The following is a 20,179-nucleotide window of genomic DNA, read 5'->3' as shown; positions in this document are numbered from 1 at the left end:
CCAAGTAACAGATTAGATAAGAAAGAAGAGGGGCCATTCAACTAGCTTGCGGCTGCTGCTGCTGCTAAGTCGCTTCAGTCGTGTCTGGCTCTGTGCGACCCCATAGACAGCAGCCCACCAGGCTCCGCCATCCCTGGAATTCTCCAGGCAAGAACACTGGAGTGGGCTGCCATTTCCTTCTCCTTCAACTAGCTTAGGAAACACTAATAACGTCCCACTGAATACTGTGGGAAATCCCAAATCTTTAGAGTTTATAGAAATGGTACCGATGAGCCTGTTTGCAGGGTAGAAATAGAGATGCAGATATGGAGAATGGACTTGTGGACCCACTGGGGGAAGGAGAGGGTGGGATGAACTGAGAGTAGCGTTGGCATCTGTACATTGCCGTGTGAAAGTAGATAGCTAGTGGGAAGCTTCTGTGCGGCACAGGGAGCTCGGCTCCGGGCTCTGTGATGACCTAGAGTGGCGGGAAGAGGGTGTTGGAAAGGAGGCTCAAGAGGGAATGGGTATGTGTATACTTATAGCTGATTCAAATTGTTATACAGCAGAAACTAGCACAAAATTGTAAAGCAATTATGCTTCAATTAAATTTTTTTTAGAATTAAAAAGTTTATAGAGAGGCCCTATGGGAGTCAATCTCATACACCATCCAGATGATCTCAAGCACACGTGTTCTTGCACGGCTGCATTCTTGGAACAGCTCCCACTGTGGGAACAGGACACTGAGTGTACATTCCAAGGAATGGGGATGGGGGTGGCGAGCCTCCAATTCCCCCGGTCCAGCTTGTGAGTCAAATGGCAGTCATCTCTCCATGACCTCCCCAACATCAGACGTGATTTCCCCGCTCTTCTTCTCAGTCTCAAGAATGGACACAACACGACATCTGACAAGATCCAGAAATCAGCATCTGCAGCTGAGATGCAGGGTTCGTTTGTCTCTCAGCAGAGCTGTCTAATACAGAGTGAGTCTTTCATCTCTTAACAGGGAAAAGAAATAATTATGATGTTGAACCAAATAACAAAAGGTATTTCCTTGAGGTTCCTCTTGGAATTAGCTAGTCTTTCGGGAAAACTATTGCCTGAATTGGGATCCTAAATAATCAGACTTTTGCTCCAGTGAGAGGAATAACATTTAGTGAGCAGTTACTCTGTGGAAGCTTTGTGTACATTGCCTTATCTTACCTTCTCAACAAAACTCCTCAAGAAGTATTTCTAGTCTTATTTGCAGAAGAAACTGAACTCAGAGAGTTTAACTGGCTTTTTCAAGGTCATACAAAGGATAACCAGGATTTGAAACAGACCTGGAATTCAGACAAAATCTATATTCTTTCCCTTACATCATGCTAGAGTAGCAATCATCAGCTACTGGAGATGCTAACAAAGGCTTCCTTTGAGGGGCCTGTAATGAGGTACATTCAGCATAAAAGGCATCTCCCTCCTGACACCATTAAAATGTTTCTCACAAAACAACTTAGTAAAAAAAGATTCCTCCCATCTCCTCAAATTATTGAAAATATTTCTCCCAACCAAAATGAGAAAAATTCTTCTTGGATTTTTTTTTTTTTTATAATTGGGTCTTTGAGTACTTCCCCAGTGATGTCATGTTGAAACAAACGATCTTTGAATTTGATCAGACAGGAAAATAGGGAAGCATTGCTGAGACTCTCAGTGATCCTGGAAACATCTGCTCATGGATAACAATTTCTGCTCATTGATGCCAGCCATGATTCTAGTCTTTTAAAAGATGCCCTGCTGACCATCAGCTTAAAGGGGACTCAGTCAGTCAGCAAAGGTTTCCAGGAAGACTTCCTTGTGCCAAACACCATGCTAGGCAAAGAGGACAGTTTACATACTGATACATTATCTTCTTTCTCATAATTATAGCAGTTGTTGTTCAGTTGTTATGTCCAATTGCTTGTGACCCCCATGGACTGCAGCACACCAGGCTTCCCTGTCCTTCACTATCTCCTGGAGTTTGTTCGAACTCATGTCCATTGAGTTGGTGATACCATCCAACCATCTCATCCTCTGTCACCCTCTTCTCCTCTGCCTTCAACCTTTCCCAGCATCAGGATCTTTTCCAATGATCAGCTCTTTGCATCAAGTGACCATAGTATTGGAGCTTCAGCTTCATCATCAGTCCTTCTGACGAATATTCAGGGTTGATTTTCTTTAGGATTCCACAAGCATTTATCACAGATCTGGAGGCTTGAGATAGGGTGCTGACGTGGTCAGGTCCAGGCCAGGACTGTCTTCCTGAGGGGCAGGTGCTGACTAGCTCGCTGTGTCCACATGTGGTCTTCCCTCAGGTGCGTGTAGAGAGACACACAGTGAGCTCTGGCGCCTCTTTCTCCTCTTATAAGGGCACTAATCTCATCACAGAGGCCCCACCCTCAAGACCAATTACTTGTCTAAGGTGGGACCTCCATCTTCAAACATCATCACCTTGGAGGTTAAGGCTTCAACTTAGAAAGTTGGGGAACAGAAATAATCAGTCCATAAAGCATGGGCAGTTCAGAAGGCATCTCCTCTTCCCTCTTACCCTCTTACCTCTCCCTCTCATTCAGAAGATCTTGAGTGTCCCCTGTGTGACAGACAGTCTTGTATATGCTGCAGACATAACCAGGGACAGGAAAGAAGTAGCCTTCATGCCAATGGACCTTCAGCTTCCAAGATTCTCCTCTAAGAAAACTTTCTCACTTAACCCTCTTTTCTCTGATCTTCCTTTAGCTGATTCTCCTTTGTATCCTTTTTAAAAGTGTTTTATTTATTTATTTGGCTGCACTGGGTCTTTGTAGCTGTTCATGGGCTTTCTCCAGTTGTGGTGAACAGGGGCTACTCTCCAGTTGTGACATGTGGGCCGCTCGTTGCAGTGGCTTCTCTTGTTGGAGAGCACAAGCTCTAGAGCTCACAGCCTGAGTAGTTGCAGAACCTGGGCTTAGTTGCCCCAAGGCATATGGGAACTTCCTGGACCAGGGATTGAACCCATGTTCCCTGCACTGGCAGACAGATTCTTAACCACTGGGCCACCAAGGGCGTTCTCCTTTGTGTCCTTTGATCCTGCTCCACTCTCAGGAAAAACCTTTTGAGCATACGCTCTTCTGCATATGTATTACTTATTTACAAATTACATGCATATGCTAATATATAGTGTATACTGTAACAATGCAGGTATCCCCCACTGTCCAAAACCTTTCATGAGCCAAAGTGGTGTAAAGAGAAAAAGCAATGATCTTAAGATGCGTGTTGCTCACAGATGCATAAAATGAATGGAGATGAAGCACAGATGCTCACAGACACAATTCAAAGCCTTGGTGGCTCCATGCTGAGATGCTGAGTGTGGTTCCTGGGCAAGCAGCTCTCTACTCTGGGTGCTCCCTCCATCTGTAGTGGCGGCTTCAAATAACACTGAATGCAATGGTTGATTTCTTCCAGTTATCAAAGACAGGTACTATTGGGGGTTTACACAAACAAGGGCCACACTCTATTTGAAATGTTAATTCTGACTTGTTCCTTTGAAAGTTAGTCTTTTATTTTTTTCAATAAACTTTTAGGACAGTTGTAGATTTATGGAATCGTCACACAGATAGTACAGTTTCTGTACACCCCACATCCAGTACCCCCTTATTATTAGTAGCTTACATTAGTATGGTGTGTTTGTTACATGAGTTGATATTGATATGTTGTTATTTACCGAAGTACATACTTTATTCAGAGTTCCTCATTTTTTCCCTAATGTCCTTTTTCTCTTCCAGGATCCCACCCAGGTTACCATCTGACATTTAGTCAAATGTCTCCTTAGGTACCTGTTGTCTATGACAGTTTTAAAGACCTTGTTTTTTTAATAAAATTCTTTAATGATTTTAAAAAAGCAGGTGACATAAAGCAAACAGTAAAAAAAAAAAGGGGGGGAAGACGATAATAATTTATAAAGCACCAATTTATAATAACAGAGTAAGAAGTTGGGGGGAAGAAAAGTGCTGAGTGATTTCCCAACATTGCAGTGGTATGAACACGTAGTATGAACACAACCTTCTTCGGATCTTCTGATCTCCACGGGGACCCCACTTCCCCGAGCCCCCTTGAGAGCTCTCACTCATCCTTGTGGAGCTGACTCTTTAAAACCTGTCTATCTCCCCACGTTGAAGACTGCCTCATCTATCTCTGTGTCCCAATCACAGAGGGGATTCTCCAGTAGACCTGTCTGGAAACATATATACACACAAAGGAGACATTGATATTGTTGCAATGACTATGATCACAATTCCAAGATTGGGAGGAGAGGACAATTCTCTTCTTAGGTCTTCCCACAGTTCCTTGGTTGGATCATCCAAGGTTCTAGATCTTGAAACCAATGTCAACTGAATCATGTGACCTGACAAACATGAGTGTTAAGTGGTGTTGAGGGTGTGCTGGCATCAGGCATGCTGCTAAGTACTCTGATGCTGCTTCTGTAACCTTGCCAACAGCCTCACAAGCCTGCTGTATCCCACTCTGCAGAAAAGAACGTGAGCGCGCTAAGCGATTTGCCCAAGGTCACAAAGGTAGAGCTAGAGGAAGAAATAAGACCCGCCTCCAAGAGCAGCCTTTTCAGTCTCTACACCAAGTCACTTCCCAAAGGGCTGTTCCATAAGCCCTGCATCAATACATGAACGTGCATCTGTAGAAGGAAGACCTCGTCTTGATGTACGACTGTATTTCAAGCACATCTCCAACATGAGGCATTTTCCCATCTGGGACATGACGGAATGGTGGAGTTACTGAGTATTTTAGCGTGTGTTGCCTGGAAAGCACCTGTATCCCAGACATTTGATTTTGCTGCTCCTTAGCTCAAGATGACCCAACTTAGCTCTTAGGTCTTAGAGCCAAGCCTCCGACTGAGCCCCACTGACTGCCATACCACCATCATCCTCATGCCGCACTGCTCTGCCCCCTTGAAAAACTGTGAAGTATTATTATTGCCCAAATCCTATCCTGAAATTGCTCTGAGAGATAGGGCACTCAGAAAGACACTCTTGCAGCCGCTGACCTTTAGCTCGTCTCCTCCAACTGTGACCCAATCAGGCATAATGAGTTTAGAGCAGACTTGGAATTGTTTTCTTCTCTCTGCTTTTCTTCTCTGCCAGCCTTTATCGGTACTTTAGCAGAAGGCTGTTTTTCCTTCTGCACTTATTTATATTTAGCCTGAGCATCCTGTTAATTACAGAGCAGTTAAAGGAGAATTAGGGACACTATATATAAATTTGCCATTTATGCAAATTGCAAAGAGAGAACAAAGAAAAATTAGCTTAATTAGTGTAATTGCTAAAAAAGCGGGAGGCGAGGCAAACAGCTTTAATCAAAGAAGAGGCAAAGGAAGTCTCAAGGAAATGGTGACCCGAATCAGCAGATTGGAGAGTTCTGACCTTTCAAGATTTCAAGACCTTGCTGAGGCGTAGGGATGACATGAGGCCACGGAGGGGAGGGGCAGAGAGTTCTCAGGATAAAGACGCTAAGTCGTTGCTTAAGAAATGAAATAAGACCCTTGCACTTGGAAAGTTATTGATATTCCCATTAGTGTGAGTACCTGGTGGAGGGTTTGAAATATTGCAAGACTGTCCACCAGCAAAAGAATTACAGTTCCTGAAAGCTCAGGTCACGGATAGTGTTTTTTATCCCTAAACTATTTTTTTTTATCAAAGTATGTACATTGTTTTTTCAGACATGCTACTGCACACTTAATAGACTGCATGTCCATGTGCATGCTAAGTTGCTGTATTTGTGTTCAACTCTTTGTGACCCTTATAGACTGTAGCCCACCAGGCTCCTCTGTCCATGGGATTGTCCAGGCAAGGATACTGGAGTGGGTTTCTGTGCTGTCCTCCAGGGGATCTTCCTGACTCAGGGATTGAACCCATGCCTCTCCGGCATTGCCAGGCAGGTTCTTTACCACTAGTGCCACCTAGGAAGCAGCATCACTTATACATAACTTTCATATGCACTAGGAATTCAAAATCTTCATGTGGCTCATTTTATTGTGATGTTCACTTTCTAGAGATGGTCTGGAACCACACTTGCAATATCTTCGAGGTATACCCGTAAAAATGTAGGCAGCCCAGTTAAATTTTAACTTGAGACAAGCAACAAATGTATTTTTAGTGTAAGTATGCCCCATGACATTTAGGGAAATTATTTATACTAAAAAAAGAAAAAAGAATGTGGTGTTCATCTGGAATTCAAACTAATCGAGCATCTTGTATTTATTTTTCTGGCAACCCTCCTGGGGAGGTACACAGGAAAAGTCCTTCCTGTGTCTCCCCAGGACCAAAGAAAAACTCAGGACTTCCTGTGAGGCAGAAAACTGTTCTCTGGCCAAGTGCAAGTCCCTTCAGCCTGGCATTATAGCAACAGAGAGGCAGAGAGAGAGAGAGACTATGGATGAGAAGAGTCTAAGACACTCATGGGTTAGTGGAGGGGATGGGACTCCAGGAAACACTGGACTCTTCATTTATGCACCCTGACATCTCACCCCCAACTCCCCAGATCTTCCATAAAACTGCCAGATACATAAATGTCTGTGTACCTTAGTTGTTCTGTGTTCCAGGGAAATCAAGGAGAGGGCAGTAACTCTACATCTGGGCAACTCTGCTCTGCTCTGCTCTAAGACTGCAGATTTTAACTCACTGAATCCTCACAAGAACCCACATGAGGCAGGCTATATTGGATCCACTTTGTAGATGCAGAGTCAGGCACATGGAAGCTAAGGGACTCCAGAGAGAATGGTCAATAAGCAGAGAGCTGGGATTTTTATCCAGGCATCTGGCTCCAGAGACTGTCCTCTGCCACCTGCCACATGGGGACTGCCGGCCAACACCAGGATAACCAAATGGAAAACTGATCATTCATTCACCTCTTTTGCTTTGAAAATAGCAAATCTATCTACACTAGACTACAATGTAGTCTAGTGAGAAGAAAGGGAACTCAAAGACTCATGTTTGCTTTCTTTTCTCTTTAATTAATCAATTAACTAATTTGACTGCCTCGAATCTTAGCTGCGGCACATGGACTCCATAGTTGTGGCACGCGGGCTTAGTTGCTCTGCACCAAGTGGGTTCTTAGTCCCCTGACCAAGCATGGAACACGCATCCTCTGCATTGCAAGGCGGATTCTAAGCCGCTGAACCACCAGGGAAGTCCACCATGTTTGATTTCTAACTCTGTCCTGGGTAGCTCAGATAAACATCCAAACCCAGACTATACATTGTAGGCGCTCAGGTTTCCCACTCTGGTTTCCACAGTAAAGACTGCAGTGGTTGTACCCAGCTTTCTAGCCAGAGTAATACCAGCTATCAAGCTGTAATTAATCCCAGCTTGGAGAGGGTCTTAATGCAGGAATTTATAAAGGTAAACAGAACATGATGTGTGTGTTCAGTTACTCAGTCATGTCTGACTCTTTGTGGGCCCCATGGACTGTAGCCCACCAGGCTTCTCTGCCCATGGAGTTTTTCCAGGCAAGAATACTGGAGGAGGTCACCATCTCCTACTTCATGTGATCTTCCCAACTCAGCATCCAACCCACATCTCTTGTGGCTCCTCCATTAACAGGTGGATTCTTTACCGCTGCACCTTCCGGGAAGCCCACATAAAGTGTGGAGATAGGCTGAACCCACCCAGTAGAATTAGGTATCTGTCCTAGATAGATATATAGTTCTATAGAACTATACAGTTCTGTTCTGTTTATTGGATAGAACTGTATATGGTGCCTTCCTTGCTGGTTACTGGTAATTCTTGTTGTTTAATTGCTCAGTCGTGCTGACTCTTTGAAACCCTATGGACTGCAGCACACCAGGCTTCCCCACCCTTCACTATCTCCCAGAGTTTGTTCAAACTCATTCCATTGAGTCAGTGATGCCATCCAACCATCTCATCCTCTTAGCCAACAAAAATATGAAAAAATACATAAAAACTATTTAGAATAGTTGGTTGGCTCTAGCTCTTTTTTTGACTCTCATGCAGGATGTCTGTTTCCGGTATGTGGAAACTTAATGTAGGTCACAGCAAGTTCCCAGTGTTTGCTCCTGCACAGGCCAAAATTATAGTGTTCGTACACTGATCCTCCCCCGTCACCCCTGGACAGAGCAGAATGCTTTCTTGATTGAGGTCAGATCACAAAAGCTGTTCTGGAATCAAGAACTGGCAAGAGGGATGGCTCTGCTGGGGCCAGGTTCACTTTCAACAGTCAGTGTTCGTCTATCATTTGCTCAAGAGGAGGAGTTGGCACTTTCCTGGAGTCTCTCAGGGAAGCTTCAATGGAGAAAATACCCACAGAATTGGGGTAAGGTGATGCACGGACCAGAGGGATACAACTATTTAACATTTCAAACCTTCTTTGATCTGCCTTCCTCTCTTCATTAGGGATTTCTTTTACAAGAAACAGAAACATATAAATAGTAAAACCAAACCAAAAAAAAAAAAGTTGAAAAAGTAGGAATGAGCTCTGTTGGCATGTAAGGGCTAAAGCTACAGCTCAGACTCATAAGGGACTGGAAGGAAAAAAAATCTGGGTTATTCTATCTCTCTGGGTCATCACGATATCCTTCGCTGGCTTTCTTGGTTGAGCAGCAGAAATAGTCACCACGGATCCACATGTTCTCACAATGCATGTGTCCAACACTTCCTAACTATTTTTGTATCACATAGTCCAAAATATTGAGAAAAACATGAGACAGAGAAAGAGAGACAGAGAGATCAGCTGAAACCAGCTATGACTTGCTTTCTCTGAGGTCATTTGCCCACCCTTGGTCCAACCATCCCGGGCCACAAAAGAATGATCTCCAGTACAAACAAGGTAACTGGGGTTGTAGGAAGTGATTTTCCAGGATGGGTCTACATGGGGAAGGACGGGTGACGTAGCTGCTGCACTTCCCTTTCACCTTTATCCCCTTGGATGACATCTTTATAATGCTTGACTTTTCGGTAATACCTGACTCTCTTTACCTAGGGAATTAGATGTCTCAGACTTGCGTCACCAGTTTGCCTTGTAAACCCTTTGGCCCCCTTTTAAGGTGATGACACCCTGAAGCAGCCCCAGGGTGTTTGTTTTGTCGGGAATGTGCCTCTCCTGTTTGTTCTGACCAATGGCATCCAACGTTCCATTTTGTCCCAGGATGTTTTGCTGTCTCCTTTTGTGATTGGGGCACGTGATAGAGTTTGAGCTTCCTCATATTTTCTTGCTGGGCTTATTTAATAGGAATCACTTGAAGGACAAGGATGAATCCAAGCAGAATTCTTGGGGCCACAAAGTAACACACAAACCCAGCACTAATTGTTGGGCCCCATAGAGAAGGGGAAGACGTGTCTACAGGAGAAACATGGACGTGATCCCTCAAAAAGATAAGCATCAAATGCTCTCAGCTTCTAATCACTATCAGTAACGATCTCTATGGTTGATGTTGTTGTGCCTGACTCTTCGTGATCTCATGGACTGAAGCCTGCCAGGCTCCTCTGTCCATGGGATTCCCCAGGCAAGAATACTGAAGTGGGTTACCATTTCCTTCCCCAGGGGACCTTCCTCACCCAGGGATTGAACCCATGTCTCCTGTTTAGCAGGCAGATTCTTTACCACTGAGCCACCTGGGAAGCCTGAGAAGAGTTCTGAAAACAGCACAATTTAGGAACTGAGAGCACATTGCAAGCCCCCGGGAGGTCATGTACTCAGGGAAGGAAAGTGGATACCCACATGACCACAGAGCAGGAAATACTTGGAGCATTTTGAGTGATCCCCAAGCGAAAAAGTGTCATGGAGGTGTCTCAAAATGAGCTTATCGAAAGCACATTGCTGTGTTTTGTGGGCTGCAGCCAAAGGATAACATGTCCCACCAACTTAAACACACCAGGCCCTGGCTCACAGAGCACATTCTGATGGCGCTCAAGAGTAAACGCTATTTACAGAATGAAGACATCTTGCTCTTCCTGTAGCATGAGACGTGCCAAGGAAGAGAAGGGTGGGGCTGGTCTTTCTGTGGGGAATCGAGCAATTGCATGGAAGGGGATGTCCAGTCACAGTTCAGTTCAATTCAGTCGCTCAGTCATGCCCGATTCTTTGCGACCTCATGGACTACAGCACACCAGGCTTCCCTGTCCATCATCAATTCCCAGAGTCCACTCAGACTCATGTCCATTGGGTCGCTGGTGCCATCCCACCATCTCATCCTCTGTCGTCCCCTTCTCCTCCCGCCTTCGATCTTTCCCAGCATCAGGTCTTTTCAAACGAGTCAGTTCTTCACATCAGGCGGCCAAAGTATTGAAGTTACAACTTCAGCATCAGTTCTTCCAATGAATATTCAGGACTGATTTCCTTTAGGATGGATTGGTTGGATCTCCTTGCAGTCCAAGGAACTCTCAGGAGTCTTCTCCAACACCACAGTTCAAAAGCATCAATTCTTTAGCACTCAGCTTTCTTTATGGTCCGACTCTCATATCCATACATGACTACTGGAAAAACCATAGCTTTGACTAGATGGGCCTTTGTTGGCAAAGTAATGTCTCTGCTTTTTAATATGCTGTCTGGGTTGGTCATAGCTTTTCTTCTATGGAGCAAACGTCTTTTAATTTCATGGCTGCAGTTACCATCTGGATTGATTTTGGAGCCCAAGAAAATAAAGCCTGTCACTGTTTCCACTGTTTCCCCATCTATTTGCCATGAAGTGATGGGACTGGATGCTGTGATCTTAGTTTTTTGAATGTTGAGTTTTAAGCCAGCTTTTTCACTCTCCTCTTTCACTTTCATCACGAGACTCTTTAGTTCCTCTTCACTACTACTCAAAGGCAGATGTAAAAGCTTACAGAACTTTCTGAACTACAAGGTGTGGGCTTCACCTTCCAAGTTCCTTAGTTAGGAACAGCAGGGCTGCCAAGAAAGAGGACGTTTAAGTCAGGGTTGGGGGCATTAGGAGACTGCTCCAGGGATCTATAACTGTTGCAGCAAAGGTGACCCCTCCCTGGGCCTAAGAGTAGGCTCTTGCCCAACCTCGGAAATGAATTGTCCAAGGAGACATACCTGCTGACAAAGCAAGAAACTTTACTGGGCAGGGGCACCCTGGTGGAGAGCAGCAGAGACAGGGAACCCAGAAGGACTGCTCTGCCATGTGGCTTGAAGTCTCAGCTCTTCTGGTGATGGGGTTATTTTCTGTGTTGTCTCTGACTCATCGTTCTGACTCAGGGTCCTTCCTGGTAGCACATGCATTGCTCAGCCAAGATGGATGCCAGCAAGAAGGATTCTGGAAGGTTGAAAGGACATATGGACTAGTGTCTTCTTTTGACTTTTCTGAAATTCTTCAGATTGGTTGTGGTTTGTTAGTTTTGTGTTCCTTACCAGGCGTACATATATGCTCAGGCATTTCAGTCATATTTGACTCTTTGCGACCCTATGGACTGTAGCCTGCCAGGCTCCTTCATCCATGAGATTCTCCAGGCAAGAATACTGGAGTGGGTAGCCATTTCCTCCTCCAGGGAATCTTCCTGACCCAGGGATCAAACCCACGTCTCCTGCATTGCAGGTGGATTCTTTACCACTGAGCCACCAGGGAAGCTCTCCCTACCAGGCCCCTCTGTCATAAAATAACTCATAAAATGGTTACTAGGGGGCCTGGCCAGGGTGGGTGGTTTCAGTCAGTGTTTCCCCTAACATAAATGAAAGTAAAAGTTCTCAGTCTTGTCCAACTCTTTGTGACCCCACGGACTATACTGTCCGTGGAATTCTCTAGGCCAGAGTACTGGAGTGGGTAGCCTTTCCCTTCTCCAGGGGATCTTCCCAACCCAGGGATTGAACCCAGGTCTCCTGCACTGCAGGTGGATTCTTCACCAGCTAAGCCACAAGGGAAGCCCTAACATAACTGCCTAACAAATTACCACCAAAATTCATGGGCTAATGTAACAACTTATTATTATATCTCTCTTGGTTCTGTGGGCTGACTGGGCTGGCCCAGATGGTTCTGACGTGGACGCCCTTGGGACAGCAGGCAGATAGATGGTGGCCAGGGGTGCAGTCCTCTGAAGGTTGGACGTCCAGGTTGACTCACTCCGTGGCCCGCAGTTGTGCTGGCTGTCGGCTTGGAGCTCAGCAGTGATTCTCAACCTGAACACCTGCGCGTGGCTTCTTTATGTGCCTTGGGCTTCTCACAGCTGGTGGATAGGTTTTGAGAATCTTCCGTGAGCAAGAGTTCAAGGCTTCTTATGCCCTAACTTCAGAAGGCCCAGCAGGTCAGTTCTATTGATGAAGGCCAACTTTCTCTGTGTGAGGTAGAGGGGTGCATACCAGGGCAGACAGGGATGAAATGGTACAGCCTGTGCCTTTGGGAAGCTGAGAACTAATCATGAAAATAAACGTGTGATTTCATATCTGGGATTAACTGAGTTGAATGCTCTGATAAATCCCTTATCAGGTCTTGGTGGGGGCACTAAAGGAAAAAGAAATTTAGGAGGAAATCAGAGTGGGCTTCATAAAGGAGGTGTCAGCTCGCACAAGGGCAGGAAAGGGAAGTTACTGTTTGTCCTGGACAGTGTGTGTTTGTGTGTGTGTGTTTATGTAGAGAGGAAAGAGATGAGGGAGAGTATTTGGCAATTCAAGTGAGAAAACAGCATACTGAAACAAACCAAACAGTCTGATGCATTCTGAGAACTGTAAGCTACGCAGCAGAAAACTCACAGAGGGCTGGATTGTACAGGGTGCTCATGTAAATCATCTGAAAGGATTCACTGAATAAGGAAGCTTAGCAACAAAGTCAAACTTCCTGCAGCACTTCTTACATTTTATAATATGCTATTATGTATTTTGAATTTGGGCCAATTTTGTGGGATGGTGCATGAGCCAAGAGTATAAAATATTTCCCGAACATTTTTTTTTTTTTTAAGGAAAATATGCAAGTAGGGCTGGCGTTGTCTGGATGGTAATTTGGGAAATGTTGGTTTTGTGCAAAGAAGGTAGTATGGCAAATGAGGGGACTTCAGTAATTGATGGAGGTTTGGCCCTTATCTTGAGGACTATTTACAAATATTTACTGAACACCTACTCCATCCTAGGCACTCCTCATGGCACTGGGGATCTCTCAGTGAACAAGGCAGGAAAAAGTTCCTGTCCCTGTGTAGCTTACCTTCCCCCTGAAAGAGACAGATGCTAAACAAGATAAATAGGAGTGATATACAGTCTCAGATAATAAAATAATATACGAGATGGTTAGATAGCATTGCTGACTCAGTGAACACGAATTTAAGCAAACTCCAGGAGATAAAGGAGGACAGAAGAGCCTGGCGTGTCGCAGTCCACAGGGTTGCAAAGAGTGGGACTTCACCTAGCAACTGAACAACAACAAATACAGTGTATTAAATGATGATAAACACCATAGATAAAAAATAAGACTGAGAAGAAAGAAAAGGGAGATAAGGGTTTTATACCAGCTGATCATTAAGAAATGACATGTGACTAAAGACTCAAAGGATGGTGCCCAGTTCTGAGGATCTTTCTGAAGGCAGAGGACTCTGGTACATTGAAGAAAGACAAAGGGGACCAATAGGACCAGGTGGGGGGATTCTGAGGGAGGGTCCTGGAAGACAAGGTCCACCCAAGAGGATCGGATTGCAGAGGGCCTGCAGGATCCCCGGGTCTTTTGCCTTTTTTCCTGAGTTAGAAGTGAAGCTCTTAGAGGGCTTTGACCCCTGGAGTGATAAGATGGACTTAAAGACCTCTCTGTAGAAAATAGAACTAAAGGGGCAGAAGCAGAAACAGGGGACTCATTAGAAAGCTCTTGCATCAGTCTGGGTGAAGTATCTCAGTGGCTTATACCAGAGAGGGAGCAGAAGAGTCCGTGAGAACTGATTGGATTCTGGATATATTTTGAAGGTGGAGCCAACAAGATTGGCTGGTAGATAGAATGTGGAATAACAGAATCAGAAAGAGGAATCAAGATAATGATTTCAAGGTTTTGGGTTGAGCCCTTGGAAGGATGGAATTCCTGTACCTGAGCCCAGGAGACGTTCAGGAGGAGCAAGATGGAGGAAGACGATTGGAAGTTAGATGTTATAGGTGTGGGTTCAGGGAACCTATAGACTCCAAAGCAAGAACGTGGTGCGATTGGATTAGCACCTGAGAAAAAACAAGCTATGCCTCTCTGGCAGCCTTAGAGAGGATGGATTAGACAGGTAGGATGAATAGCAGGGAGCACTCCAGGAATAGGGGAGGCATTTCAGAAGCTGAAACAAAAGTCCAGAAAACTGATCTAGAGCAGCAGGTTGAGAACAGGCAAGGAGGCTTAGATTCAAAGAGGCAGGGACGAGGCAAGAAAGGAGAGAGAAATCAGGAAGTTTTCTTAAGTGGCCTAAAGTAGGGAAAGGGAGGTCAATACCAGAGTCACTTACAGTTCAGGATGCAGTGTGGATGTGGCCCTTTTAAAAATTAGGAAAATAGAAGATGGAGGGGTGTGGTGGAACAGGATATTGGTTCTGTGAGGAGCCCGATGAACTTGAGCTGCCCTAGTAAACTCCGTATGTAGATGTCAAGGGGCCTGTTGACGTGTTGATTCACAGCTCACTAAGTACCTCCTTTTCTCTAGCACTTTTGCAGTTTTCAGGGTCATGTGACTAGTTCCTGCTAATGAGCTAGAGGCAGAAGTCATCTGTGTCACTTCCAGATGGGAGGATTTAAGAGCCATTAGGCAACCCTTCCTCTCACTAGCCCCCTGCCACAGAGACTAGAGGTCATGAGTTCAGAGTTCATGACAGAGCATCCACCAGCCTGGGTCTCTGAGTGATGCTGTGGAGCTCTTTTTACCAACTTCTGCTGAATATGACTTGTGAATGAGAAAAACGTATCTGATGTATCTGAGTTGAAGATCGATTTGTTACCACAGCATAACATATGCTCTCCTTACTAATATGTTTGAACATATATATATATCTTGGGAGAAAGATGTTGGAATTTTACGAGTATAAATATGACAGTTAAGTCTGGGAATTGAATGGGATGACTTCATGAGAGACTACAAAGTGAGAGCCAATGGAAAGACTCTGGAAGACAGCAATATTTAAAAAGAAGAAAGATAAAGAGGAGCCATGAAGTCTGAGAAGGAGCTTTCAGACACATGGGAACCAAGACAGCAAAAAATTTAAGGAGAGAGAGGTCAGAAGTGTCAACTGCTTTGGGATTTATTCCAATTCAATTCATTTCCTTTTTTTTTTTTTTTCATTTTAAAAACATAGAGAGACTGCCTCTGACATTCCAGGGAAGTAGAATTGGGATTACGAAGAGACCAGTGGATAGAATAATCCATAGGTGATTAGATGACCTTTGTCTATAGCATTTTCTTAGAAAAATGATGGAGGAAGAAGGAAGACGGAGACAAGTTGAAAGTAAATGGAAGATTAGGAGGTGGAGCTCACCAGATGTGACTTTTTTAAGACTCCTGATGTAAAGAGAAAGACAGTAAGGTGGTGGTTTTGAATGATAAGAGGAAGAAAAGAAAGTGATACGCTCATTACATATTAGAGAGTATCTAACACCCCAATAATCCAATGATGGGAAAATTTATTCTTCATGCAGAAAAGAAGGCTCAGAGAACCAGAATACCTGTTTCTGCCATTTACTAGCATGAACTTGGGCAAATTTTCTTATCTGTAAGTTGAAGAAATACCATCTTTCTCCTGTTTTGTTGTGAAGATTGAATAATCAACTGTCTTGTGGTTCCAGGATTGAAGGTTTTCCCAGAGCATGGGTCTTTCCTTGCCAAAACCAGAACAGTTCCAGGCAAAGTAAGACATGTTGCTCATTTGATGGTTGAGTGGGTTTTAAAATACTTGGCACAGTGCCTGGCAAATAGTAAAGCTTAGCTATGATGACTGCTGATCTTCCATATGCATCAATTTCTTTATCTGTACATGGAAGATACTAGGACTTAACATAGTGGAGTTTTGTGGAGATTAAAAAGAAGATGCTTAATCAGCACATGTAAACACTGAGGAGTATTCATTATTGTGATGATGGTGATCATGATGATAGAGATAATGATGAAGAAACAAGCTGAAAAAAGTTAAGCACAACTAATTAGTAAGAGAACTGGAGTGTGAAACCCAGTTGGCCCATCTCCAAGGCTCTTGGTTTTCCTTTTGTGCCATGTTGTAAGCAAATGAAAGGAATTATTGCATGAAGATACAGAATTTGAACTAAGCCTTAAAAGATGAATTGAGTTTGACATTTCCTCATTTGGTGATTTCATCAGCGAAAGTTTATCAAATACCAGTCATGCACGGGATACGCTATGGGGTGAATATATACGTATGTATAACTAGAATTCAACAGATTATGGAAATTGGAAGGCCATAATGTCATCCTAGACAGAGAGACAGATGAACTTCAGTTTAAATCCTTCTGCCCTTCTCCCAAGTCAATGTGAGCATTCACACATGTAAAGATCCTTGAGATGTTAAGCCCACTCTACAAATCCTGAGGGGAGACCTGACATCTAATTAGAATGTCTTCTTGTTTATTAGCTTTGAACCAAGCAAGATGATTTCTCACACAGTCATCAAGCCTTGTCTCCGTGGTCATGTCAGCCCCACCTTCTTTCCAGCCTGGCACTACAGGTGATGTTCTAATTCTGTGCCAACAGCTAATAACACACCCAAAGAGGCTGCAGACAAATAAACACCATGTCTATTTTTAGCCCCTTTGCCATAGATTTTGGCAGATCTTTGCTCTGAAATTCACGGGTAACCTCTGAGCTTTCCTTGAAGAATAAATACTCTTCTGAAATGTTCCCTTAAAAATATAAATAGACAATAGATCCAATATGGGATCTGAAGCTGATAAACCAGAGGCAAACAGCGAGCTCCCAATTAATGGATCCTTGGATAACACATAGACCCCCCACTTTAGCAAATCTCCCTGTCCATGGAGGCAGTTTTGAGCCTGCAGAAGAGGAGGGGTGGGAGGCTTCATTCCCTGATCCTGGCTCTGAATGGGTCACTGAGGAGGAGTTTAGTTCAGTGAAAATTCTTTCGAAGGTCAGTCTGTTTCAGGTAAGCCAGAGAAATAAAGGGAAACCCAGGTGGATCAACAATAAAATGATGAGCAGGCAAACATCGGAATTGCTCCACAGAATGTGCACCAGGCAGCTTGCAAGAGAAAACTTCATCCCATGGCTTGAGAATAGTCGTGCATCAGGTTATCAGGCCCCTGCACTGAAATGAACCAGCTCAGGGCCTCCCAGTAGAGCTCCTGGCACAAGAGAACCTCTCACCCAACAGATAAGACGTGGAGTTTGAATGGCTTCCTCCAGAGCCTGGGAAGGACCTGGGAAAGACCTGTAATCCCAGGACCTGGATCCTTCCCAAGGTACCCAGGAGCAAGGACTCAAGACTCAGATGTGATTCGGTGTCCTTAAATACCCTGGGGATCTGGCCCAAAAAATCAAGGTTGATTGACAGGTCCTAAGAGTAAGAATAAACCACAAGTCAGGTATCAGGTTTCATCCACAAAATGTAATGAAAAGAGAGCACTTAGGAAGGCAACAAAAAGGTCCTGAGTAATTGCATTAATAGATCTAAGATGTCTGGGAATGCAGAAGGAAGGGGCCACACACCCTCAAACTCATTCATGCATGCATCCTGTCTCTCATTTGTTGTAGTCACTTAATTGTTTTGTTGTTTTAGACAACCGTAATTCAGTTGGTCAAGATCCCCTGGAGGAGAGCATGACCACTTACTCTAGTATTCTTGCCTGGAGAATCTCCTGGACAGAGGAACCTGGCAGGCTACAGTCCATAGTGTCACAAGGAATTGGGCATGACTGAAGGGACTTAGCACACACACATTCATTCTCTGATTCATTTATTCAGTCTTCAGTTGGCAATTTAGTCAGTATTGTCAATCATTTAGTCATCCATCCATCTAATCACGTATTTATTCAACTAATTAATTCATTCACCCACATTGAGTCTCAGGAAGCCTTTGACTCCATTCATTCATTCATCCAGTGAGTCCTTGCTTCTGCCAGTCAGTCATTAGATAATTAATTAGCTATTTTTACTCATCCATTCAATAATTTATTCTGACTTTCAAAACTAGTCACTAATTTGCTTGTATTCATGTATTTATTCATTTATTCATGGGTCTTTCAGCTCATCAAGCAGTTACTTAGTCAGGCAATCAGTTTCTTAGTCATAGAGAGCTTGTCCACCAGACTTGGAGAGAAGAGCTTCTAATCTATACTTTTTTTCAATTAAACTTAAATTTGCATGATCGTCCCTAAGGCTCAGACTATGGAGGATGGCTTTAGGTATAAATGTTCTCTCCTTGTTAAAAAAAAATAATAATACAATTCAGAGTCTGACGTTGAAAATATCTTTGCCCAAATAGATGCATGAATTGCAAGTCCCCTGAGGCCTGCTGCAGTGATTAAATGAGTCCAGGCTCCAAATGATCCATGAGGAAGTCTACCCTGAGGGGCTAGGTACCCAGAAACCGTTCTTCAGGATGGGGCCCCAGCACAGAATTTATCCCAGAATAGACACAAACTGGGGTGTTTTTTTTTTCAATTGTATCTTTCCTTGGTTTATTTAAAAAATAGAGATACATAGTCATTTGAAAATGAAAAAAGGTTTAAGTAAGAAAATAAAATACAGCCGAGATGTGACCAACCAGAGTTAATAGTTGTTAACATGTTAGCGTATACACTTAATTATTTGTATGTGCATGCAAGCTAAGTCAGTTCAGTGGTTCCTGACTCTGTGACTTCACGGTCTGCAGCCCGCCAGGCTCCTCTGTCCATGGAATTTTCCAGGCAAGAAAACTGGAGTGAGTTGCCATTTCTTACTCCAAGGGATTTTCCCTACCCACATCTCCTGTGTATCCTGCGTTGGCAGATGGATTCTTTACCAGTGAGGCACCTGGGAAGCCCAATTATTTGTATACATTTAAAAAAAGAAAAAGTATGTATGGTTTATATTAATTAATTATAGGAAGACCTCAATGATGTTGAAGGTTTGCTTCCAGACTACCATAATAAAGTGAATATCACATAAAGTGCATCACACAGAGATTTTTGGTTTCCCGGTGCATACAGAAGTTACGCTAACACTCTCCTGTAGTCTGTTGAGTGTGGTGGCTCAGGTGGTGAAGAATCGGCCTCAGAGCAGGAGACGCGGGTTCAATCCTGAGGTCAGAAAGACCCCCTGGAGAAGGGAACTGCTACCCATCCCAGTATTCTTGCCTGGAGAATCCCATGGACAGAGGAGCCTGGCAGGTTACAGTCCGTGGGACTTTTTCTTTCAGCCACTTTTTCTTTCAGTATTATGTTTAAAAAATGTACATACCTTAATTTAAAAATACTTTATGAATAAGAAATGTTAGCCAACATCTGCCATTCAGCTAGTCTTAATCTTTTTGTATTAGTAACATCAAAGATGACTGATCACAAATCACTATAACAAATATAAGAATAATTTTAAAATGAAATAAAATTTAAAAGTTTGAAATATTGTGAGAATTATCCAAATATGACAGAGAGATGTGAAATGAGCCAATACTATTGAAAAAAATGGAGATGATAGACTTTCTTGACACTGGGTTGACAGAAACCTTCAATTTGTTATTTTTAAAAGTGCCTGTATTATTATAAAAGGAGGGTGTAATTCATATAAAAGTTTTTGTATTTAAGAGAGTTTGTTTCATTGGGATAGCAGTTAAACTTTGTGATCACAATTAAAATGAGTAATTTAGGAATTGATTTAGACTTGCTGTTTTAAGTTGAATTTTTACTAGATTTATGTACAGTACTTGAGTATTTATGATATCATAAGAATCATCATGTTTATGAGTTTAAGGTAATCTATTAGATTTATAATACTTGAATACTTGGGAAATTTTGCTAATCGGACAAAGTACTGAAAATAGAATGTATCAAGATTATAAAGGTAGTTGAAAATCCTTAAGTTTATAAATGAGATTAGCTATTAATCAAAGTCTCCTTATATGTTATTGTTAATTTTCACCAGGCTTTTACAAATAAAATAAGATTAATAAACTGAACTTAAAAGCTTGAGAAAGAACACAACATTGTTTAATAAATTCAGTGTTAAACTTTAACACCAGAGTAACCTGTGAGTGATTTGTCATGTGCAAATAACTGTCCCTTGAGAACACTAAAAAAACAC

The sequence above is a fragment of the Capra hircus genome, chromosome 14, assembly GCF_001704415.2.
Source record: "Capra hircus breed San Clemente chromosome 14, ASM170441v1, whole genome shotgun sequence".
NCBI classification, from domain to species: domain Eukaryota; kingdom Metazoa; phylum Chordata; class Mammalia; order Artiodactyla; family Bovidae; genus Capra; species Capra hircus.
Note: the sequence above shows the minus strand (reverse complement) of the source record.